This window comes from Bufo gargarizans, chromosome 7 (genome assembly GCF_014858855.1).
Source record: "Bufo gargarizans isolate SCDJY-AF-19 chromosome 7, ASM1485885v1, whole genome shotgun sequence".
Classification (NCBI taxonomy): Eukaryota; Metazoa; Chordata; class Amphibia; order Anura; family Bufonidae; genus Bufo; species Bufo gargarizans.
Window position 1 is genome coordinate 15,359,061 of NC_058086.1, and position 25,524 is coordinate 15,384,584.

Genomic DNA, 25,524 nt, shown 5'->3' on the forward strand with positions numbered 1-25,524 from the left:
ATTCAGGTTTCCCGGGTACAGTTTTTTAAGTAGAAAACCTGGATCATAAAAGGAGAGAAGTATAAAGGACAGAGGTGACTTCTCATTGAATGTCTAATGTCGTAAGTCGTAAGCTCTTAGTCGTAAGCTGTGACTCATACATGCCTGCCCCCAAAATCATACATACTTTTTTCCACGTAGGGATTATTGATAGGCACCATGTCTAATACAAACTGAACAATAGGTCACAATGGAGGGTAATTCTTTGCACACTTGTCTGTCATATTTTACATGAATCCCGTGTGGCTACATGGTTTTCTTCATCCTCTTCTCTTTGCAACCACAGTCTTCCCTTAAAACATGGATGACGTACGTCCCAAGAAACCTTTGTCAGGATTAACTCAAAACTTGGCATCTTCTCTCAAATTCTTTGCCCTTTCCCCCTAGTTTTTCCATGTCACATAAACTCCACGCTCCTTCTGTTCCCAGATGGATGATCTATCTCTGAAGAGAAGGAGAGGCTGATGGGACGCTATATATGTTGTACACAAGTCTGCAAGCAATACATTTTAACATTTTACATTATAGAGGTTGTATGAGATTTGACAAAAAAGTTTTTTTTCTCACATACAGTGCCACGTTTATCCATGGGCTATGTCGGATATTGCAGCTCAGATACATTTATTCCGTTGCCAGCTTGGATGTAAAATGGCATCATAATTTGCAACAAATAAGGCACATCGAAAGTTGACAGATGATTTTGGGTCAGTTATATGTGTCATTTTATCCTACATTTATCTTGTGTCTATGCCCAGTATTGTTGATAGCTTTGACTCTTCCAATCTGTGCACCAATAGTAGAGGCAATCGGGTGCAGGCGGGAGATTGCCTGAACCGTTCTCACACCTCTTGGTGCAAGCACAACCACAGTAGAATTAAGCAATTTTTATTTTTCTTGGTAACCAAGGTGACAACTTGTTTTGGAGTTTACAACTCTTTGTCAAGTCTAAAAAGGCAATAAAAAGGAAATACAGGACTGTGTGCATCAGTGAGGGAAAAAGGTGCATCTGCGCAGCAGAGTTCTTGTCAAAGAACATTACAAAAAAAAAGGCGGGAGGGGGCATTTGTTCAAGATGGGAGGCAGAAGGGTCATGATGGACCTCCCTCTGTCAGCTCTTCGTCATCTAAAACTAATCAATCTTAGTTTTGGAGTTTACAACTCTTTGTCAAGTCTATAAAGGCAATAAAAAGAAATTACAGAACTGTGTGCATCAGTGAGGGAAAAAGGTGAAAAAAATGCGGGGGGGGGGGCATTTGTTGAAGATGGGAGGCAGAAGGTTCACGATGGACCTCGCTCTGTCAGCTCTCCGTCATCTAAAACTAATCAATCTTAGCTGCCACCACTCGTCATATCAGGCTGAATAGACACCTTGCATTAAATAACTAATAAATGGAATCATTAGAACACAAGAAGGCTCTTATTAAAGCGAAGTTTTAATATTTTAAAAGAAAGAACAGTGCGTACAAACAATGAGGTTATCATAGAAAATACAACATAAAATATACAGACATATACATATAATGTGAAAGGGATAAAAACAGAACTTAATACCTTAAGTGACAGATAAGTCCGGTTGCCTAGTAAACTAGCAATTCCCAGTTTGCTATCCTGCACACATGTGCCAAAAAAGATCTGCAGGCTTCCCCACAAACCGCCTGCCTGTGATGCGAGAGGAGGCCACTGAGTTCTCAGGAGAAGGAACGCGGCCCAAATATGGATTAGGCCACGTATTTCTTTGATGTTTATGACAACATAGGGGTTTTATGTGTGACCTCGGCTGGAGAGAATGCTAGCCTTTTCCTGACCCTTCTAATGGTTCTGGTCTGTGAAAGATTTGTGTAGGAACCTAACTCTATCTTCAGGTTTTATGATAGGGGACTCTGATCTCTGTGAAGTGGTTCCATCTTACTGATTTTATGGGTACAATCTTCCGATTTGGCTTTGGGAAGGGGACACAGATGAAGTAATAACCCAGTACCGGAATGTGAAGGGAGGGGTGCCTATTTCTAACAATCCTTTTGATATCTGGATACCTCTATCGACACAAATAAATAAATAAATAGGTAAATGCAAATCGCCATCATGCAGGATCTGAGGAAAATGTACGTTTTGGCGACTTATGTACACATTGGGACCCAAAGTGCCCTTTTTGATGTATATTACAAATGTGCACTTAAGTTCGACCTCCATTAATTAGTAGATGGTATAAAAATTGATTATTAATTCTATCAAAGGGTAGTATTTATTCTGTTTATAGGAGAAATGCTGCTGAGTGAGAGCTTGGCACTTTAATCATTAAAAAGGTATATGGCACTAATGATGCAGATAGCTGAATGATGATACACACAATATTACAAATAGCTTGTGGAAGTGCACAGAGACAGCTCATTCACAGTATGAGAAGTTGCTTTTAACAGTTCATCAGTTTACTCACGGTCAGCAGAAAGCCTCCCTGGGCTGGCAGTAAAATCCTCCTGATGAAGCATTAGCGAAACGTACGTCGAAGAGTACGCCAGACAGAGACAGCCCACACGCACGCCACTGGATATCGGGTAAGCGAGCAATCCAGATCGATCCGACATATTTATTAGGACAGACTAATAACATACTAAACTGCTTGGATGGTTAGGATCAGAAAATATGAAGGCTATATATACTCAATATTCATGTATGCTAGATTTGCCTCACCACTGAGACAGCTGTGCTGTTACGGCTAGATTCAGCTTTAAATAATATATGCTGATCTAGACCCTGCACTCACAGCACCCTCAGTATGATTGAGGAAATCATATGATATTTTACCTACTAGCGGCGGAGTTACTGTGGACTGACTCCTGAGGCACGCTGTATGGTCTCTACATTTATGTTTGTATGTGGTTTTATGTCATAATAAAATTTAACTTTATTGGGTAATATTTTGTACCGATTCTCTTATTGTTGAAGCGTTCATCATTAACAGCAGCACTGGAGCCATTAAGCTCGGACTTGTCAACTATCAAACAGGACGAGACATATAGGGAGGAGAGTGGAATCGTTAGAAGAGTTCCATACTAGTATCCTTCAGCATCAATCAGCGGTAACCCAAGGCATATACTCTATACAGAAACACATGAATATACTATATAATGCAATAGAGGATCAAGAAAACCGTGGGAGGCGAAACAATCTAAGGTTCTGGGGCATCCCTGAAACAATTGCCCCTGGAGACATCCCTAATACAGTGGCGCAAATTTGCCTCTCTCTACTGGGCCCAGATTCGGCGCACAAATGTATACTGGAAAGGGCCCATAGAGCCCTGAGGCCTAAACCGCAGCCCTCAGAACCTCCTAGGGACATTAATTGTAAATTCCTGAACTTCCCTGTCAAAGAGGCTATCCTTGCAAAGGCTCGAGGTACACAGGCTGTTGAATGGGATGGGAATGAGATCCTCATTTTTCAAGACCTTACACAATCTACTTTAAAGAAAAGAAGAGCCCTAAAACATCTTACAGATTGTCTCAGATCACATAAAATATTATATAGATGGTCATTTCCCTTTGGCTTATATTTAATGCATGAAGGACACAGAATGCCAGTTTCTACATTCCTGGATTTGGAAGCAGTGAATGAACACCTGAAGATCAGCCCATTGGATATTCCTAATTGGGTCCTCATACAGGACTTGTCAAATCTCCCAGAACTGCCAACAGGCACACAGGAATAATAGAGGAACATTGATGTCTACTCCTAGAAGATTGCCAATGGAAAATTGAAGCTAAATGGGTTTTTGAAATCATCATAATTCCTATACTATAACTGCTGTTTTTCCTTTCATCCTTCCCTTCTCCAGCTATACCAATGCATTCTTTGACCAGATTCCCCTTATAACTACATACCTCAAAGAGATAACCGAACTAGGGGAAAAATGTATGTCACTTATATACTTACCCTCTAATATCTTTTCAACTACTCTGCCTTTTATTATAAAGCAGAATGTTGTATTGGTGCTCTATAGCGCCACTGTTGGTATGTTTTGTTTGGTTATGTTTTGTTTCTGTTCTTTAATAGTACAGTCGTGGCCAAAAGTTTTGAGAATGACACAAATATTTGTTTTCACAAAGTTTGCTGCTAAACTGCTTTTAGATCTTTGTTTCAGTTGTTTCTGTGATGTAGTGAAATATAATTACACGCACTTCATACGTTTCAAAGGCTTTTATCGACAATTACATGACATTTATGCAAAGAGTCAGTATTTGCAGTGTTGGCCCTTCTTTTTCAGGACCTCTGCAATTCAACTGGGCATGCTCTCAATCAACTTCTGGGCCAATTCCTGACTGATAGCAACCCATTCTTTCATAATCACTTCTTGGAGTTTGTCAGAATTAGTGAGTTTGTTTGTCCACCCGCCAAAATGTCAACGTTTTGGTCCCCGAGCCACTTAGTTATCACTTTTGCCTTATGGCACGGTGCTCCATCGTGCTGGAAAATGCATTGTTCTTCACCAAACTGTTGTTGGATTGTTTGAAGAAGTTGCTGTTGGAGGGTGTTTTGGACCATTCTTTATTCATGGCTGTGTTTTGGGGCAAAATTGTGAGTGAGCCCACTCCCTTGGATGAGAAGCAACCCCACACATGAATGTTCTCAGGATGCTTTACTGTTGGCATGACACAGGACTGATGGTAGCACTCACCTTTTCTTCTCCGGACAAGCCTTTTTCCTGATGCCCCAAACAATCGGAAAGAGGCTTCATCGGAGAATATGACTTTGCCCCAGTCCTCAGCAGTCCATTCACCATATTTTCTGCAGAAGATCAATCTGTCCCTGATGTTTTTTTGGAGAGAAGTGGCTTCTTTGCTGCCCTTCTTGACACCAGGCCATCTTCCAAAAGTCTTCACCTCACTGTGCGTGCAGATGTGCTCACACCTGCCTGCTGCCATTCCTGAGCAAGATCTGCACTGGTGGCACTCCGATCCCGCAGCTGAATCCTCTTTACGAGGCGATCCTGGCACTTGCTGGACTTTCTTGGATGCCCTGAAGCCTTCTTAACAAGAATTGAACCTCTTTCCTTGAAGTTCTTGATGATCCTATAAATTGTTGATTGAGGTGCAATCTTAGTAGCCACAATATCCTTGCCTGTGAAGCCATTTTTATGCAACGCAATGATGGCTGCACGCGTTTCATTGCAGGTCACCATGGTTAACAATTGAAGAACAATGATTTCAAGCATCACCCTCCTTTTAACAGGTCAAGTCTGCCATTTTAACCCAATCAGCCTGACATAATGATCTCCAGCCTTGTGCTCGTCAACATTCTCACCTGAGTTAACAAGACGATTACTGAAATGATCTCAGCAGGTCCTTTAATGATAGCAATGAAATGCAGTGGAAAGGTTTTTTGGGATTAAGTTAATTTTCATGGCAAAGAAGGACTATGCAATTCATCTGATCACTCTTCATAACACTCTAGAGTATATGCAAATTGCTATTATAAAAACTTAAGCAGCAACTTTTCCAATTTTCAATATTTATGTAATATTTATGTAATTCTCAAAACTTTTGGCCACGACTGTAGATGCTTCCCTGAACGTACAAGGCTTGAAAGTGGTTTGAAGGCTCTCCTGCTGGATCTGGTGGCTGCATATAGTTACATTTGCCGGGTCCCGAGCCCTGTCCTTCATTTTAATATAGTAAATATAGCAGATTTACACATAATTTCTTATAACTAGGGATGAGCGAACTCGAACTGTATAGTTCGGGTTCGTACCGAATTTTGGGGTGTCCGTGACACGGACCCGAACCCGGACATTTTCGTAAAAGTCCGGGTTCGGGTTCGGTGTTCGTCGCTTTCTTGGCGCTTTTGTGACGCTTTCTTGGCGCTTTTTGAAAGGCTGCAAAGCAGCCAATCAACAAGCGTCATACTACTTGCCCCAAGAGGCCATCACAGCCATGCCTACTATTGGCATGGCTGTGATTGGCCAGAGCACCATGTGACCCAGCCTCTATTTAAGCTGGAGTCACATAGCGCCGCCCGTCACTCTGCTCTGATTAGCGTAGGGAGAGGTTGCGGCTGCGACAGTAGGGCGAGATTAGGCAGATTAACTCCTCCAAAGGACTTGATTAACTGATCGATCTGCAGCTGTGGATCATTGAGCTGCTGATCCTCAATTGCTCACTGTTTTTAGGCTGCCCAGACCGTTTGTCAGTCACATTTTTCTGGGGTGATCGGCGGCCATTTTGTGTCTTGTGGTGCGCCAGCACAAGCTGCGACCAAGTGCATTTAACCCTCAATGGTGTGGTTGTTTTTTGGCTAAAGCCTACATCAGGGTGAAGCTGTCACACCAAGTGCATTTAACCAGCAATAGTCTGTTCATTTTTTGGCCATATACAAAATCAGGGGCAAGCTGCGCCTGTCACCAAGTGCATTTAACCCTCAATGGTGTGGTTGTTTTTTGGCTAAAGCCTACATCAGGGTGAAGCTGTCACACCAAGTGCATTTAACCAGCAATAGTCTGTTCATTTTTTGGCCATATACAAAATCAGGGGCAAGCTGCGCCTGTCACCAAGTGCATTTAACCCTCAATGGTGTGGTTGTTTTTTGGCTAAAGCCTACATCAGGGTGAAGCTGTCACACCAAGTGCATTTAACCAGCAATAGTCTGTTCATTTTTTGGCCATATACAAAATCAGGGGCAAGCTGCGCCTGTCACCAAGTGCATTTAACCCTCAATGGTGTGGTTGTTTTCTGGCTAAAGCCTACATCAGGGTGAAGCTGTCACACCAAGTGCATTTAACCAGCAATAGTCTGTTTATTTTTTGGCCATATACTACATCAGGGGCAAGCTGCGCCCGTCACCAAGTGCATTTAACCCTCAGTAGTGTGGTTGGTCAAGCTGTGACACCAAGTGCATTTAACCAGCAATAGTCTGTTCATTTTTTGGCCATATACTACATCAGGGGCAAGCTGCGCCCGTCACCAAGTGCATTTAACCAGCAATAGTGTGGTTATTTTTTGGCCATATCCCAGTCTAATTCTGTCACTAAATCCATACCGGTCACCCAGCGCCTAAATACTAGGCCTCAAATTTATATCCCGCTAAATCTCTCGTTACCGCTGTCCTGTTGTAGCTGGGAAAGTTATTTAGTGTCCGTCAAAGCACATTTTTTGTTCTGGGTTGAAGTACAATTCCCAATTTAGCAATTTCATAATTTAGTGGTTTCTGCTATATCAGAGCTATTTGAAATCTATCCCTAAAAGGGTATATAATATTCAAGGTGCACATTGGGTCATTCAGAATAACTTCACACACACCCGCTACTGTGTATTTTCAAGTCTAATTCTGTCACTAAACCCATACCTGTCACCCAGCGCCTAAATACTAGGCCTCAAATTTATATCCTGCTAAATCTCTCGTTACCGCTGTCCTGTTGTAGCTGGGAAAGTTATTTAGTGTCCGTCAAAGCACATTTTTTGTTCTGGGTTGAAGTACAATTCCCAATTTAGCAATTTCATAATTTAGTGGTTTCTGCTATATCAGAGCTATTTGAAATCTATCCCTAAAAGGGTATATAATATTCAAGGTGCACATTGGGTCATTCAGAATAACTTCACACACACCCGCTACTGTGTATTTTCAAGTCTAATTCTGTCACTAAACCCATACCTGTCACCCAGCGCCTAAATACTAGGCCTCAAATTTATATCCTGCTAAATCTCTCGTTACCGCTGTCCTGTTGTAGCTGGGAAAGTTATTTAGTGTCCGTCAAAGCACATTTTTTGTTCTGGGTTGAAATACAATTCCCAATTTAGCAATTTCATAATTTAGTGGTTTCTGCTATATCAGAGCTATTTGAAATCTATCCCTAAAAGGGTAGATCATATTGAAGGTGCACATAGGGTCATTCAGAATAACTTCACACACACCCGCTACTGTGTATTTCCAAGTCTAATTCTGTCACTAAACCCATACCTGTCACCCAGCGCCTAAATACTAGGCCTCAAATTTATATCCCGCTAAATCTCTCGTTACCGCTGTCCTGTTGTAGCTGGGAAAGTTATTTAGTGTCCGTCAAAGCACATTTTTTGTTCTGGGTTGAAGTACAATTCCCAATTTAGCAATTTCATAATTTAGTGGTTTCTGCTATATCAGAGCTATTTGAAATCTATCCCTAAAAGGGTATATAATATTCAAGGTGCACATTGGGTCATTCAGAATAACTTCACACACACCCGCTACTGTGTATTTTCAAGTCTAATTCTGTCACTAAACCCATACCTGTCACCCAGCGCCTAAATACTAGGCCTCAAATTTATATCCTGCTAAATCTCTCGTTACCGCTGTACTGTTGTTGCTGGGCAAGATATTTAGTGTCCGTCAAAGCACATTTTTTGTTCTGGGTTGAAATACAATTCCCAATTTAGCAATTTCATAATTTAGTGGTTTCTGCTATATCAGAGCTATTTGAAATCTATCCCTAAAAGGGTATATAATATTCAAGGTGCACATTGGGTCATTCAGAATAACTTCACACACACCCGCTACTGTGTATTTCCAAGTCTAATTCTGTCACTAAACCCATACCTGTCACCCAGCGCCTAAATACTAGGCCTCAAATTTATATCCCGCTAAATCTCTCGTTACCGCTGTCCTGTTGTAGCTGGGAAAGTTATTTAGTGTCCGTCAAAGCACATTTTTTGTTCTGGGTTGAAGTACAATTCCCAATTTAGCAATTTCATAATTTAGTGGTTTCTGCTATATCAGAGCTATTTGAAATCTATCCCTAAAAGGGTATATAATATTCAAGGTGCACATTGGGTCATTCAGAATAACTTCACACACACCCGCTACTGTGTATTTCCAAGTCTAATTCTGTCACTAAACCCATACCTGTCACCCAGCGCCTAAATACTAGGCCTCAAATTTATATCCTGCTAAATCTCTCGTTACCGCTGTACTGTTGTTGCTTGGAAAGATATTTAGTGTCCGTCAAAGCACATTTTTTGTTCTGGGTTGAAGTACAATTCCCAATTTAGCAATTTCATAATTTAGTGGTTTCTGCTATATCAGAGCTATTTGAAATCTATCCCTAAAAGGGTATATAATATTCAAGGTGCACATTGGGTCATTCAGAATAACTTCACACACACCCGCTACTGTGTATTTCCAAGTCTAATTCTGTCACTAAACCCATACCTGTCACCCAGCGCCTAAATACTAGGCCTCAAATTTATATCCTGCTAAATCTCTCGTTACCGCTGTACTGTTGTTGCTTGGAAAGATATTTAGTGTCCGTCAAAGCACATTTTTTGTTCTGGGTTGAAGTACAATTCCCAATTTAGCAATTTCATAATTTAGTGGTTTCTGCTATATCAGAGCTATTTGAAATCTATCCCTAAAAGGGTATATAATATTCAAGGTGCACATTGGGTCATTCAGAATAACTTCACACACACCCGCTACTGTGTATTTTCAAGTCTAATTCTGTCACTAAACCCATACCTGTCACCCAGCGCCTAAATACTAGGCCTCAAATTTATATCCTGCTAAATCTCTCGTTACCGCTGTACTGTTGTTGCTGGGCAAGATATTTAGTGTCCGTCAAAGCACATTTTTTGTTCTGGGTTGAAATACAATTCCCAATTTAGCAATTTCATAATTTAGTGGTTTCTGCTATATCAGAGCTATTTGAAATCTATCCCTAAAAGGGTATATAATATTCAAGGTGCACATTGGGTCATTCAGAATAACTTCACACACACCCGCTACTGTGTATTTCCAAGTCTAATTCTGTCACTAAACCCATACCTGTCACCCAGCGCCTAAATACTAGGCCTCAAATTTATATCCTGCTAAATCTCTCGTTACCGCTGTACTGTTGTTGCTTGGAAAGATATTTAGTGTCCGTCAAAGCACATTTTTTGTTCTGGGTTGAAGTACAATTCCCAATTTAGCAATTTCATAATTTAGTGGTTTCTGCTATATCAGAGCTATTTGAAATCTATCCCTAAAAGGGTATATAATATTCAAGGTGCACATTGGGTCATTCAGAATAACTTCACACACACCCGCTACTGTGTATTTTCAAGTCTAATTCTGTCACTAAACCCATACCTGTCACCCAGCGCCTAAATACTAGGCCTCAAATTTATATCCTGCTAAATCTCTCGTTACCGCTGTACTGTTGTTGCTGGGCAAGATATTTAGTGTCCGTCAAAGCACATTTTTTGTTCTGGGTTGAAATACAATTCCCAATTTAGCAATTTCATAATTTAGTGGTTTCTGCTATATCAGAGCTATTTGAAATCTATCCCTAAAAGGGTATATAATATTCAAGGTGCACATTGGGTCATTCAGAATAACTTCACACACACCCGCTACTGTGTATTTCCAAGTCTAATTCTGTCACTAAACCCATACCTGTCACCCAGCGCCTAAATACTAGGCCTCAAATTTATATCCTGCTAAATCTCTCGTTACCGCTGTACTGTTGTTGCTGGGCAAGATATTTAGTGTCCGTCAAAGCACATTTTTTGTTCTGGGTTGAAATACAATTCCCAATTTAGCAATTTCATAATTTAGTGGTTCCTGCTATATCAGAGCTATTTGAAATCTATCCCAAAAAGGGTATATAATATTCAAGGTGCACATAGGGTCATTCAGAATAACTTCACACACACGCTTCTGTGCATTTCCAAGTCTAATTCTGTCACTAAATCCATACCGGTCACCCAGCGCCTAAATACTAGGCCTCAAATTTATATCCCGCTGAATTTGAATACAATACATTGGGCCAAATAATATATTTGTTGTTGTGGTGAACCATAACAATGAGAAAAACATCTAGTAAGGGACGCGGACGTGGACATGGTCGTGGTGGTGTTAGTGGACCCTCTGGTGCTGGGAGAGGACGTGGCCGTTCTGCCACATCCACACGTCCTAGTGTACCAACTACCTCAGGTCCCAGTAGCCGCCAGAATTTACAGCGATATATGGTGGGGCCCAATGCCGTTCTAAGGATGGTAAGGCCTGAGCAGGTACAGGCATTAGTCAATTGGGTGGCCGACAGTGGATCCAGCACGTTCACATTATCTCCCACCCAGTCTTCTGCAGAAAGCGCACAGATGGCGCCTGAAAACCAACCCCATCAGTCTGTCACATCACCCCCATGCATACCAGGGAAACTGTCTCAGCCTCAAGTTATGCAGCAGTCTCTTATGCTGTTTGAAGACTCCGCTGGCAGGGTTTCCCAAGGGCATCCACCTAGCCCTTCCCCAGCGGTGAAAGACATAGAATGCACTGACGCACAACCACTTATGTTTCCTGATGATGAGGACATGGGAATACCACCTCAGCATGTCTCTGATGATGACGAAACACAGGTGCCAACTGCTGCGTCTTTCTGCAGTGTGCAGACTGAACAGGAGGTCAGGGATCAAGACTGGGTGGAAGACGATGCAGGGGACGATGAGGTCCTAGACCCCACATGGAATGAAGGTCGTGCCACTGACTTTCACAGTTCGGAGGAAGAGGCAGTGGTGAGACCGAGCCAACAGCGTAGCAAAAGAGGGAGCAGTGGGCAAAAGCAGAACACCCGCCGCCAAGAGACTCCGCCTGCTACTGACCGCCGCCATCTGGGACCGAGCACCCCAAAGGCAGCTTCAAGGAGTTCCCTGGCATGGCACTTCTTCAAACAATGTGCTGACGACAAGACCCGAGTGGTTTGCACGCTGTGCCATCAGAGCCTGAAGCGAGGCATTAACGTTCTGAACCTGAGCACAACCTGCATGACCAGGCACCTGCATGCAAAGCATGAACTGCAGTGGAGTAAACACCTTAAAACCAAGGAAGTCACTCAGGCTCCCCCTGCTACCTCTTCTGCTGCTGCCGCCTCGGCCTATTCTGCTGCTGCCGCCTCGGCCTCTTCCTCCGCCTCTGGAGGAACGTTGGCACCTGCCGCCCAGCAAACAGGGGATGTACCACCAACACCACCACCACCACCTCCGTCACCAAGCGTCTCAACCATGTCACACGCCAGCGTTCAGCTCTCCATCTCACAAACATTTGATAGAAAGCGTAAATTCCCACCTAGCCACCCTCGATCCCTGGCCCTGAATGCCAGCATTTCTAAACTACTGGCCTATGAAATGCTGTCATTTAGGCTGGTGGACACAGACAGCTTCAAACAGCTCATGTCGCTTGCTGTCCCACAGTATGTTGTTCCCAGCCGGCACTACTTCTCCAAGAGAGCCGTGCCTTCCCTGCACAACCAAGTATCCGATAAAATCAAGTGTGCACTGCGCAACGCCATCTGTAGCAAGGTCCACCTAACCACAGATACGTGGACCAGTAAGCACGGCCAGGGACGCTATATCTCCCTAACTGCACACTGGGTAAATGTAGTGGCAGCTGGGCCCCAGGCGGAGAGCTGTTTGGCGCACGTCCTTCCGCCGCCAAGGATCGCAGGGCAACATTCTTTGCCTCCTGTTGCCACCTCCTCCTTCTCGGCTTCCTCCTCCTCTTCTTCCACCTGCTCATCCAGTCAGCCACACACCTTCACCACCAACTTCAGCACAGCCCGGGGTAAACGTCAGCAGGCCATTCTGAAACTCATATGTTTGGGGGACAGGCCCCACACCGCACAGGAGTTGTGGCGGGGTATTGAACAACAGACCGACGAGTGGTTGCTGCCGGTGAGCCTCAAGCCCGGCCTGGTGGTGTGTGATAATGGGCGAAATCTCGTTGCAGCTCTGGGACTAGCCAATTTGACGCACATCCCTTGCTTGGCGCATGTGCTGAATTTGGTGGTGCAGAAGTTCATTCACAACTACCCCGACATGTCAGAGCTGCTGCATAAAGTGCGGGCCGTCTGTTCGCGCTTCCGGCGTTCACATCCTGCCGCTGCTCGCCTGTCTGCGCTACAGCGTAACTTCGGCCTTCCCGCTCACCGCCTCATATGCGACGTGCCCACCAGGTGGAACTCCACCTTGCACATGCTGGACAGACTGTGCGAGCAGCAGCAGGCCATAGTGGAGTTTCAGCTGCAGCACGCACGGGTCAGTCGCACTACAGAACAGCACCACTTCACCACCAATGACTGGGCCTCCATGCGAGACCTGTGTGCCCTGTTGCGCTGTTTCGAGTACTCCACCAACATGGCCAGTGGCGATGACACCGTTATCAGCGTTACAATACCACTTCTATGTCTCCTTGAGAAAACACTTAGGGCGATGATGGAAGAGGAGGTGGCCCAGGAGGAGGAGGAGGAGGAGGAGGAAGAGGGGTCATTTTTAGCACTTTCAGGCCAGTCTCTTCGAAGTGACTCAGAGGGAGGTTTTTGGCAACAGCAGAGGCCAGGTACAAATGTGGCCAGCCAGGGCCCACTACTGGAGGACGAGGAGGACGAGGATGAGGAGGAGGTGGAGGAGGATGAGGATGAAGCATGGTCACAGCGGGGTGGCACCCAACGCAGCTCGGGTCCATCACTGGTGCGTGGCTGGGGGGAAAGGCAGGACGATGACGATACGCCTCCCACAGAGGACAGCTTGTCCTTACCCCTGGGCAGCCTGGCACACATGAGCGACTACATGCTGCAGTGCCTGCGCAACGACAGCAGAGTTGCCCACATTTTAACCTGTGCGGACTACTGGGTTGCCACCCTGCTGGATCCACGCTACAAAGACAATGTGCCCACCTTACTTCCTGCACTGGAGCGTGATAGGAAGATGCGCGAGTACAAGCGCACGTTGGTAGACGCGCTACTGAGAGCATTCCCAAATGTCACAGGGGAACAAGTGGAAGCCCAAGGCCAAGGCAGAGGAGGAGCAAGAGGTCGCCAAGGCAGCTGTGTCACGGCCAGCTCCTCTGAGGGCAGGGTTAGCATGGCAGAGATGTGGAAAACTTTTGTCAACACGCCACAGCTAACTGCACCACCACCTGATACGCAACGTGTTAGCAGGAGGCAACATTTCACTAACATGGTGGAACAGTACGTGTGCACACCCCTCCACGTACTGACTGATGGTTCGGCCCCATTCAACTTCTGGGTCTCTAAATTGTCCACGTGGCCAGAGCTAGCCTTTTATGCCTTGGAGGTGCTGGCCTGCCCGGCAGCCAGCGTTTTGTCTGAACGTGTATTCAGCACGGCAGGGGGCGTCATTACAGACAAACGCAGCCGCCTGTCTACAGCCAATGTGGACAAGCTGACGTTCATAAAAATGAACCAGGCATGGATCCCACAGGACCTGTCCGTCCCTTGTCCAGATTAGACATTAACTACCTCCCCATAACCATATATTATTGGACTCCAGGGCACTTCCTCATTCAATCCTATTTTTATTTTCATTTTACCATTATATTGCAAGGCTACCCAAAGTTGAATGAACCTCTCCTCTGCCTGTGTGCTAGGCCTAAATATATGCCAATGGATTGTTGCAGTGGTGGCTGACGTGAAGCCTCATTCTCTGCTATGACATGCAGACTGATTCTCTGGTGACATGAAGCCAGATTGTCTGTTACGGGACCTCTCTCCTCTGCCTGGGTGCTGGGCCTGAATTTATGACAATGGACTGTTGCAGTGGTGGCTGACGTGAAGCCTGATTCTCTGCTATGACATGCAGACTGATTCTCTGCTGACATGAAGCCAGATCCTCTGTTGCGGGACCTCTCTCCTCTGCCTGGGTGCTGGGCCTAAATTTATGAAAATGGACTGTTGCAGTGGTGGGTGACGTGAAGCCTCATTCTCTGCTATGACATGCAGACTGATTCTCTGCTGACATGAAGCCAGATCGTCTGTTACGGGACCTCTCTCCTCTGCCTGGGTGCTGGGCCTAAATTTATGAAAATGGACTCTTACAGTGGTGGGTGACGTGAAGCCTGATTCTCTGCTATGACATGAAGACTGATTCTCTGCTGACATGAAGCCAGATCCTCTGTTACGGGACCTCTCTCCTCTGCCTGGGTGCTGGGCCTAAATATCTGACAATGGACTGTTGCATTGGTGGCTGACGTGAAGCCTGATTCTCTGCTATGATATGAAGACTGATTCTCTGCTGACATGAAGCCAGATTGTCTGTTACGGGACCTCTCTCCTCTGCCTGTGTGCTAGGCCTAAATATATGCCAATGGATTGTTGCAGTGGTGGCTGACGTGAAGCCTGATTCTCTGCTATGACATGCAGACTGATTCTCTGGTGACATGAAGCCAGATCCTCTGTTACGGGACCTCTCTCCTCTGCCTGGGTGCTGGGCCTAAATTTATGAAAATGGACTGTTGCAGTGGTGGGTGACGTGAAGCCTGATTCTCTGCTATGACATGCAGACTGATTCTCTGGTGACATGAAGCCAGATCCTCTGTTACGGGACCTCTCTCCTCTGCCTGGGTGCTGGGCCTAAATTTATGAAAATGGACTGTTGCAGTGGTGGGTGACGTGAAGCCTCATTCTCTGCTATGACATGCAGACTGATTCTCTGCTGACATGAAGCCAGATTGTCTGTTACGGGACCTCTCTCCTCTGCCTGGGTGCTGGGCCTGAATTTATGACAATGGACTGTTGCAGTGGTGGCTGACGTGAAGCCTGATTCTCTGCTATGATATGAAGACTGATTCTCTGCTGACATGAAGCCAGATTGTCTGTTACGGGACCTCTCTCCTCTGCCTGGGTGCCGGGGCCTAAATATCTGAGAATGGACTGTTCCAGTGGTGGGTAACGGGAAGCCAGATTCTCTGCTATGATATGAAGACTGATTCTCTGCTGACATGAAGCCAGATTGTCTGTTACGGGACCTCTCTCCTCTGCCTGGGTGCTGGGCCTAAATTTATGAAAATGGACTCTTACAGTGGTGGGTGACGTGAAGCCTGATTCTCTGCTATGACATGAAGACTGATTCTCTGCTGACATGAAGCCAGATTGTCTGTTACGGGACCTCTCTCCTCTGCCTGGGTGCCGGGGCCTAAATATCTGAGAATGGACTGTTCCAGTGGTGGGTGACGGGAAGCCAGATTCTCTGCTATGGAACCTCTCTCCAATTGATTTTGGTTAATTTTTATTTATTTAATTTTTATTTTAATTAATTTCCCTATCCACATTTGTTTGCAGGGGATTTACCTACATGTTGCTGCCTTTTGCAGCCCTCTAGCCCTTTCCTGGGCTGTTTTACAGCCGTTTTAGTGCCGAAAAGTTCGGGTCCCCATTGACTTCAATGGGGTTCGGGTTCGGGACGAAGTTCGGATCGGGTTCGGATCCCGAACCCGAACATTTCCGGGATGTTCGGCCGAACTTCTCGAACCCGAACATCCAGGTGTTCGCTCAACTCTACTTATAACGTTAAAGGTTTTAATTAACCCTTTAAACGGTGCCAAATCCTCTCACACATGAAGAAGAAAAAATGCTCAATCCTCTTTTTACAAGAAACACATTTCAAATTTAACCATTATCCAAACCTTTCCCATTCCACCTTCCCTACCTGGTTCATTGTGGATCAGATTCCTCGGCCTCCAGGGGTGTGAGCGTTGGATTCAGCAGGGGGACTCCATTTCAATATTGTGATCATATACAAGATACGGATAGTAGATATATTTTTTTGAAAGGTACTATAGCAAATCAGATGTATACATTTATCAATGTCTATGCTCCTAATGCTAACCAGATTACTTGGATCACTACCCTCTTTCCACTGATGGAAACATTCAAGGAAGGTATGGTCATCTTGGGAGGTGATTTTAATGTTACTCTTGAACCTCTTTTACATTCTACATCTCGTAAATCAGCCCTATGGAAAAAGGCCTTAAGCTCCTTACGTAAGAAACTCCATAACGCCCACTTGGTAGATGCTTGGAGGATATTAAATCCCATTGAACATGACTACACCTTCTTTTCAAATATGCATGGTACTTACTACAGGTTGGATTATCTTTTCATTTCTAAGGATCATTTACAGCTATGTTCAGCAGTGGGTATTGATTCTTTTCACCTCTCCAGGATTAATCAGGTCTAACTGGGACATGTGATAAATTAACTATTTGGTTGTAATGTATAGCTTTATGAGACTGAGAGGGATAAAAAAAAAATAGAGTGGAGAATATGATGCTGTCCTAGATAAAAGTTATTAAGCAAAAATTTGTGGGCTGTGCTAAATATATAATGATTAATTAGTGTTTAATGAATCGAGCTTCAGATCATGGATTTAATGTTGTATGGAGACCTGACTCCATACAGCATTAAAATGTATTGCCTCCGTTGAGGCAAAATTATTTTCACCAGGTTGGAATCCGAAGTCAGGTTTGGGACCGGCTGGTACTTCAGTCCCAAACCTGACTTCGGATTGCTAATTTGAAATGTTTTTAAAGATGTAGAACTAAATACCAAATTAATTCACCAAAGTCTCTGGTAACGTCGGGTGAAACTAATTTTGCCTCAACAGAGGCAATACATTTCAATACTGTATGAAAACAGTGTTAGAACAAATCGACTTCGGATCTATGATCCGAAGTTCGATTCGCTCAACACTAGTAATGATGTTGGTAACTAAAAAATATATAGTAAATTAAATAGAAATAAAAAAAAAATTGTGCACCAAATCAACTTTTGGGCAGAACATTCTCTTATTTACATCACATTTCCACTTCAAGTTACTAGGAAGGAGCCCTCCCATTGAAGTGAATGGACCGGCATAGTTGTAATTATACTGTAAACTGCTGTAATTAAACAGGTAAAAAGAGAAGAGAAGGCAATGCTTATATGAGCATTGCGCTCTCTTCAACAGCTGGGCCTTATTTTGTGACTTTCTGAAGTCAGAATTCTGCAGTGAAGGCATGCCACGAAGCAGCAGACCATGTACACTCACTATGTAGTGGAGACATTGAGTGATGAAGCGGTTGGCGTGCAACATTGTTTATCCTCTGTAACAGCACTCTTTATAGAGTTCCAAACTGCCTCTAGATGTGCCATCAGCACAAGAACTGTGCATCAGGAGCTTTATAGAACAGGTTCCTATTGTTTAGTAGCTGCACATGTAGTGCCCCGAAGGACAACTTTACAGGGTTAATCACTGCTAAAACGGTTAATTTAATGTTGCTATGTTAAAAGCTGTGATTTATTGTTAAAACACTTATTTCAATATGCACTGTGTATACCTAATATCAATGTATGGACTATATATAGTCAACACTGGAAGATTGGTTAGGTTGCCAGGGTTATAGACCAAGTCAGTTAGTTAGTCTGATTGGAGCAGAGCGACAGACAAGACCTACAGTACATGTGCAAACTGCTGCAAACTAGGCCCAGAGTCCTGAAAGCTCTTCTCTCTGATACTACAGCTGCCAACGAAGGAGCTTCATCAACAGAACCCCTGAAGAAAAGAGACCAGCCATCTTAGAAGGTCCAGAGTCATAAAGGTTGTGCAAGATAACGACAGCAAGGCATCCGCTCCCTTAAGACAGAAAGACTTTACTGCTGTGGAAAGGGTTCATTGCACCCATCACACTTTTAGATGGACTGGCCATTTGGATCTAAAATAATATCTCCTCAGCCCAGGGACATCATATACACACTGAAAACTGAGTGTCTATGTGTATGGGAGAGTATTTAGAGATAGCTGATGGTTAATTGAGTGTTTGACTGACAGCTATTGAATGTTTATTGTCAACTAAATATCACCATGCACAAGCCCTGGCTTGTCACCACCGGATGCTGGTGCACTGGAATTGTTCTCTGGAGTAGTGAGTCATGTTTCACTCTCTGGTAGTCTGATGGATGAATCTGGGTTTGGTTGATGACTATAGAATGCTACCTGCTGTAGTCACTGCTAGAGTTGAGCGGACACCTGGATGTTCGGGTTCGAGAAGTTCGGCCGAACTTCCCGGAAATGTTCGGGTTCGGGATTTCGGGATCCGAACCCGATCCGAACTTCGTCCCGAACCCCATTTAAGTCAATGGGGACCCAAACTTTTCGGCACTAAAAAGGCTGTAAAACAGCCCAGGAAAGGGCTAGAGGGCTGCAAAAGGCAGCAACATGTAGGTAAATCCCCTGCAAACAAATGTGGATAGGGAAATGAATTAAAATAAAATAAATAAAATTAACCAATATCAATTGGAGAGAGGTCCCATAGCAGAGAATCTGGCTTCACGTCACCCACCACTGGAACAGTCCATTCTCAGATATTTAGGCCCCGGCACCCAGGCAGAGGAGAGAGGTCCCGTAACAGAGAATCTGGCTTCATGTCAGCAGAGAATGAGTCTGCATGTCATAGCAGAGAATCAGGCTTCACGTCAGCCACCACTGCAACAGTCCATTGTCATATATTTAGGCCCAGCACCCAGGCAGAGGAGAGAGGTCCCGTAACAGAGAATCTGGCTTCATGTCAGCAGAGAATCAGTCTGCATGTCATAGCAGAGAATCAGGCTTCACGTCAGCCACCACTGCAACAGTCCATTGTCATATATTTAGGCCCCGGCACCCAGACAGAGGAGATGTTCATTCAACTTTGGGTTGCCCCGCAATATAATGGTAAAATGAAAATAAAAAGAGGATTGAATGAGGAAGTGCCCTGGAGTACAATAATATATGGTTAAGGGGAGGTAGTTAATGTCTTATCTGCACAAGGGATGGACAGGTCCTGTGGGATCCATGCCTGGTTCATTTTTATGAACGTCAGCTTGTCCACATTGGCTGTAGACAGGCGGCTGCGTTTGTCTGTAATGACGCCTCCTGCCGTGCTGAATACACGTTCAGACAAAACGCTGGCCGCCGGGCAGGCCAGCACCTCCAAGGCATAAAAGGCTAGCTCTGGCCACGTGGACAATAAGAGACCCAGAAGTTGAATGGGGCCGAACCATCAGTCAGTACGTGGAGGGGTGTGCACACGTACTGTTCCACCATGTTAGTGAAATGTTGCCTCCTGCAAACACGTTGCGTATCAGGTGGTGGTGCAGTTAGCTGTGGCGTGTTGACAAAACTTTTCCACATCTCTGCCATGCTAACCCTGCCCTCAGAGGAGCTGGCCGTGACACAGCTGCCTTGGCGACCTCTTGCTCCTCCTCTGCCTTGGCCTTGGGCTTCCACTTGTTCCCCTGTGACATTTGGGAATGCTCTCAGTAGCGCGTCTACCAACGTGCGCTTGTACTCGCGCATCTTCCTATCACGCTCCAGTGAAGGAAGTAAGGTGGGCAAATTGTCTTTGTAGCGTGGATCCAGCAGGGTGGCAACCCAGTAGTCCGCACACGTTAAAATGTGGGCAACTCTGCTGTCGTTGCGCAGGCACTGCAGCATGTAGTCGCTCATGTGTGCCAGGCTGCCCAGAGGTAAGGACAAGCTGTCCTCTGTGGGAGGCGTATCGTCATCGTCCTGCCTTTCCCCCCAGCCACGCACCAGTGATGGGCCCGAGCTACGTTGGGTGCCACCCCGCTGTGACCATGCTTCATCCTCATCCTCCTCCACCTCCTCCTCATCCTCGTCCTCCTCGTCCTCCAGTAGTGGGCCCTGGCTGGCCACATTTGTACCTGGCCTCTGCTGTTGCAAAAAACCTCCCTCTGAGTCACTTCGAAGAGACTGGCCTGAAAGTGCTAAAAATGACCCCTCTTCCTCCTCCTCCTCCTCCTGGGCCACCTCCTCTTCCATCATCGCCCTAAGTGTTTTCTCAAGGAGACATAGAAGTGGTATTGTAACGCTGATAACGGCGTCATCGCCACTGGCCATGTTGGTGGAGTACTTGAAACAGCGCAACAGGGCACACAGGTCTCGCATGGAGGCCCAGTCATTGGTGGTGAAGTGGTGCTGTTCCGTAGTACGACTGACCCGTGCGTGCTGCAGCTGAAACTCCACTATGGCCTGCTGCTGCTCGCACAGTCTGTCCAGCATGTGCAAGGTGGAGTTCCACCTGTTGGGCACGTCGCATATGAGGCGGCGAGCGGGAAGGCCGAAGTTACGCTGTAGCGCACACAGGCGAGCAGCGGCAGGATGTGAACGCCGGAAGTGCAAACAGAAGGCCCGCACTTTATGCAGCAGCTCTGACATGTCGGGGTAGTTGTGAATGAACTTCTGCACCACCAAATTCAGCACATGCGCCAAGCAAGGGATGTGCGTCAAACCGGCTAGTCCCAGAGTGCAACGAGATTTCGCCCATTATCGCACATCACCAGGCCGGGCTTGAGACTCACCAGCAGCAACCACTCGTCGGTCTGTTGTTCTATACCCCGCCACAACTCCTGTGCGGTGTGGGGCCTGTCCCCCAAACATATTAGTTTCAGAATGGCCTGCTGACGTTTACCCCGGGCTGTGCTGAAGTTGGTGGTGAAGGTGTGTGGCTGACTGGATGAGCAGGTGGAAGAAGAGGAGGAGGAAGCCGAGAAGGAGGAGGTGGCAACAGGAGGCAAAGAATGTTGCCCTGCGATCCTTGGCGGCGGAAGGACGTGCGCCAAACAGCTCTCCGCCTGGGGCCCAGCTGCCACTACATTTACCCAGTGTGCAGTTAGGGAGATATAGCGTCCCTGGCCGTGCTTACTGGTCCACGTATCTGTGGTTAGGTGGACCTTGCCACAGATGGCGTTGCGCAGTGCACACTTGATTTTATCGGATACTTGGTTGTGCAGGGAAGGCACGGCTCTCTTGGAGAAGTAGTGCCAGCTAGGAACAACATACTGTGGGACAGCAAGCGACATGAGCTGTTTGAAGCTGTCTGTGTCCACCAGCCTAAATAATAGCATTTCATAGGCCAGTAGTTTAGAAATGCTGGCATTCAGGGCCAGGGATCGAGGGTGGCTAGGTGGGAATTTACGCTTTCTCTCAAATGTTTGTGAGATGGAGAGCTGAACGCTGCCGTGTGACATGGTTGAGATGCTTGGTGACGGAGGTGGTGGTGTTGGTGGTACATCCCCTGTTTGCTGGGCGGCAGGTACCAACGTTCCTCCAGAGGCGGAAGAAGAGGCCAAGGCGGCAGAAGAGGTAGCAGGGGGAGCCTGAGTGACTTCCTTGTTTTTAAGGTGTTTACTCCACTGCAGTTCATGCTTTGCATGCAGGTGCCTGGTTAGGCAGGTTGTGCTAAGGTTCAGAATGTTAATGCCTCGCTTCAGGCTCTGATGGCACAGCGTGCAAACCACTCGGGTCTTGTCGTCAGCACATTGTTTGAAGAAGTGCCATGCCAGGGAACTCCTTGAAGCTGCCTTTGGGGTGCTCGGTCCCAGATGGCGGCGGTCAGTAGCAGGCGGAGTATCTTGGCGGCGGGTGTTCTGCTTTTGCCCACTGCTCCCTCTTTTGCTACGCTGTTGGCTCGGTCTCACCACTGCCTCTTCCTCCGAACTGTGAAAGTCAGTGGCACGACCTTCATTCCATGTGGGGTCTAGGACCTCATCGTCCCCTGCATCGTCTTCCACCCAGTCTTGATCCCTGACCTCCTGTTCATATTTCAACGAGGGTCAGCCGGCCCCCCAACCGCATCATCTGAATTGCAAGCTAGTACGAATATCTAGAGAACTTCATAAGAATTCAGGATTGCTACATTTTCATTGATGCTGTTGCGATTGGGCTGTTTCTCACGTGTATCTGATTAACTAAATTGTTATCTTGTGTTTTCCTTTTTCTTTTGTTCCCTCCCTCTTTGCTTTTTCTTTTTTCTTTTTTCTTTTTTTCTATTTTGTTGGTCTAAATCACCATGACTACCTGATGTCATTTCCGCTGTGGCGGTCTATTTAAATCACCTGTATTGTATGACTTTGTTATATGCCATTGGTTTGAGAAAGGCTCGCTATAGAGCCGAAACGCGCGTCACCGAATATTTCAATGCGTGGCGAATAAAAAGAAAGAAATTTTTGAAGATAAAGTGAGTGCCGGTCTTTTCTTTTGTTCACTTGACCTCCTGTTCAGTCTGCACACTGCAGAAAGACGCAGCAGTTGGCACCTGTGTTTCGTCATCATCAGAGACATGCTGAGGTGGTATTCCCATGTCCTCATCATCAGGAAACATAAGTGGTTGTGCGTCAGTGCATTCTATGTCTTCCACCGCTGGGGAAGGGCTGGGTGGATGCCCTTGGGAAACCCTGCCAGCGGAGTCTTCAAACAGCATAAGAGACTGCTGCATAACTTGAGGCTCAGACAGTTTCTCTGGTATGCATGGGGGTGATGTGACAGACTGATGGGCTTGGTTTTCAGGCGCCATCTGTGCGCTTTCTGCAGAAGACTGGGTGGGATAATGTGAACGTGCTGGATCCACTGTCGGCCACCCAATTGACTAATGCCTGTACCTGCTCAGGCCTTACCATCCTTAGAACGGCATTGGGCCCCACCAAATATCGCTGTAAATTATGGCGGCTACTGGGACCTGAGGTAGTTGGTACACTAGGACGTGTGGCTGTGGCAGAACGGCCACGTCCTCTCCCAGCACCAGAGGGTCCACTAACACCACCACGACCATGACCATGTCCGCGTCCTTTACTAGATGTTTTCCTCATTGTTATCGTTCACCACAACAACAAAAATATTATTTGACCCAATGTATTGAATTCAAATTCAGGCCTTTTTTTAAAGACAACTAACACTATCTGTCTATCTATTTAGGTACCGTATTACACTAATACAGGCACAGCAGTAACGACAGATTTAGCTGACTATAAATTTGAGGCCTATTATTTAGGTGCTGGGTGACAGGTATAGGTTTACTGACAGAATTAGACTTGGAAATGCACAGTAGCGTGTGTGTGAAGTTATTCAGAATGACCCTATATGCACCTTGAATCTGATATACCCTTTTAGGCATAGATTTAAAATAGCTCTGATACAGCAGAAACCACTAAATTAGGAAATTGCTAAATTGGGAATTGTATTTCAACCCAGAACAAAAAATGTGTTTTGACGGACACTAAATAACTTGACCAGCCAGAACAGTACAACAGTAACGACAGATTTAGCTGGATATAAATTTGAGGCCTAGTATTTAGGCGCTGGGTGACAGGTATAGGTTTACTGACAGAATTAGACTTGGAAATGCACAGTAGCGTGTGTGTGAAGTTATTCAGAATGACCCTATGTGCACCTTGAATCTTATATACCCTTTTAGGGATAGATTTAAAATAGCTCTGATACAGCAGAAACCACTAAATTAGGAAATTGCTAAATTGGGAATTGTATTTCAACCCAGAACAAAAAATGTGCTTTGACGGACACTAAATAACTTGACCAGCCACAGCAGTAACGACAGATTTAGCTGGATATAAATTTGAGGCCTAGTATTTAGGCGCTGGGTGACAGGTATAGGTTTACTGACAGAATTAGACTTGGAAATGCACAGTAGCGTGTGTGTGTGAAGTTATTCAGAATGACCCTATGTGCACCTTTAATCTTATATACCCTTTTAGGGATAGATTTAAAATAGCTCTGATACAGCAGAAATCACTAAATTAGGAAATTGCTAAATTGGGAATTGTATTTCAACCCAGAACAAAAAATGTGCTTTGACGGACACTAAATAACTTGACCAGCCACAACAGTACAGCAGTAACGACTGATTTAGCTGGATATAAATTTGAGGCGCTGGGTGACAGGTATAGGTTTACTGACAGAATTAGACTGGGATATGGCCAAAAAATAACCACACTATTGATGGTTAAATGCACTTGGTGTGACAGCTTGACCAACCACACTATTGAGGGTTAAATGCACTTGGTGACAGGCTCAGCTTGCCCCTGATGTAGTATATGGCCAAAAAATAAACAGACTATTGCTGGTTAAATGCACTTGGTGTGACAGCTTCACCCTGATGTAGGATTTAGCCAAAAAACAACCACACCATTGAGGGTTAAATGCACTTGGTGGCAGCTTGTGCTGGTGCACCACAAGACACAAAATGGCCGCCGATCACCCCAGAAAAAAGTGACTGAAAAACGGTCTGGGCAGCCTAAAAACAGTGAGCAATTCAATAGCAGCAGTTCAATCATCCGCAGCTGCAGATCGATCTCTGAATGAAGTCCTTTGGAGGAGTTAATCACTGCCTAATCTCGCCCTAACGTGGCAGCTGCAACCTCTCCCTATGCTGATCAGAGCAGAGTGACGTGCGGCGCTACGTGACTCCAGCTTAAATAGAGGCTGGGTCACATGGTGCTCTGGCCAATCACAGCCATGCCAATAGTAGGCATGGCTGTGACGGCCTCTTGGGGCAAGTAGTATGACGCTTGTTGATTGGCTGCTTTGCAGCCTTTCAAAAAGCGCCAAGAAAGCGACGAACACCGAACCCGGACTTTTACGAAAATGTCCGGGTTCGGGTCCGTGTCACGGACACCCCAAAATTCGGTACGAACCCGAACTATACAGTTCGGGTTCGCTCATCCCTAGTCACTGCTATAAAATGTGGTGGATAACAAATAATGGTATAGGGCTGCTTTTGAGGGTTTTGCCTGAGCACTAGTGAAGGGTGTTGTTAATGCCACAACCTACAAAAATACCGGATGCTTCCAACTTTGTGGCAGAAGATTGGTGTAGGCCCTTTTATTTTTCCAGCATGACTGCCACTGCACACAAAGCGAGGCCC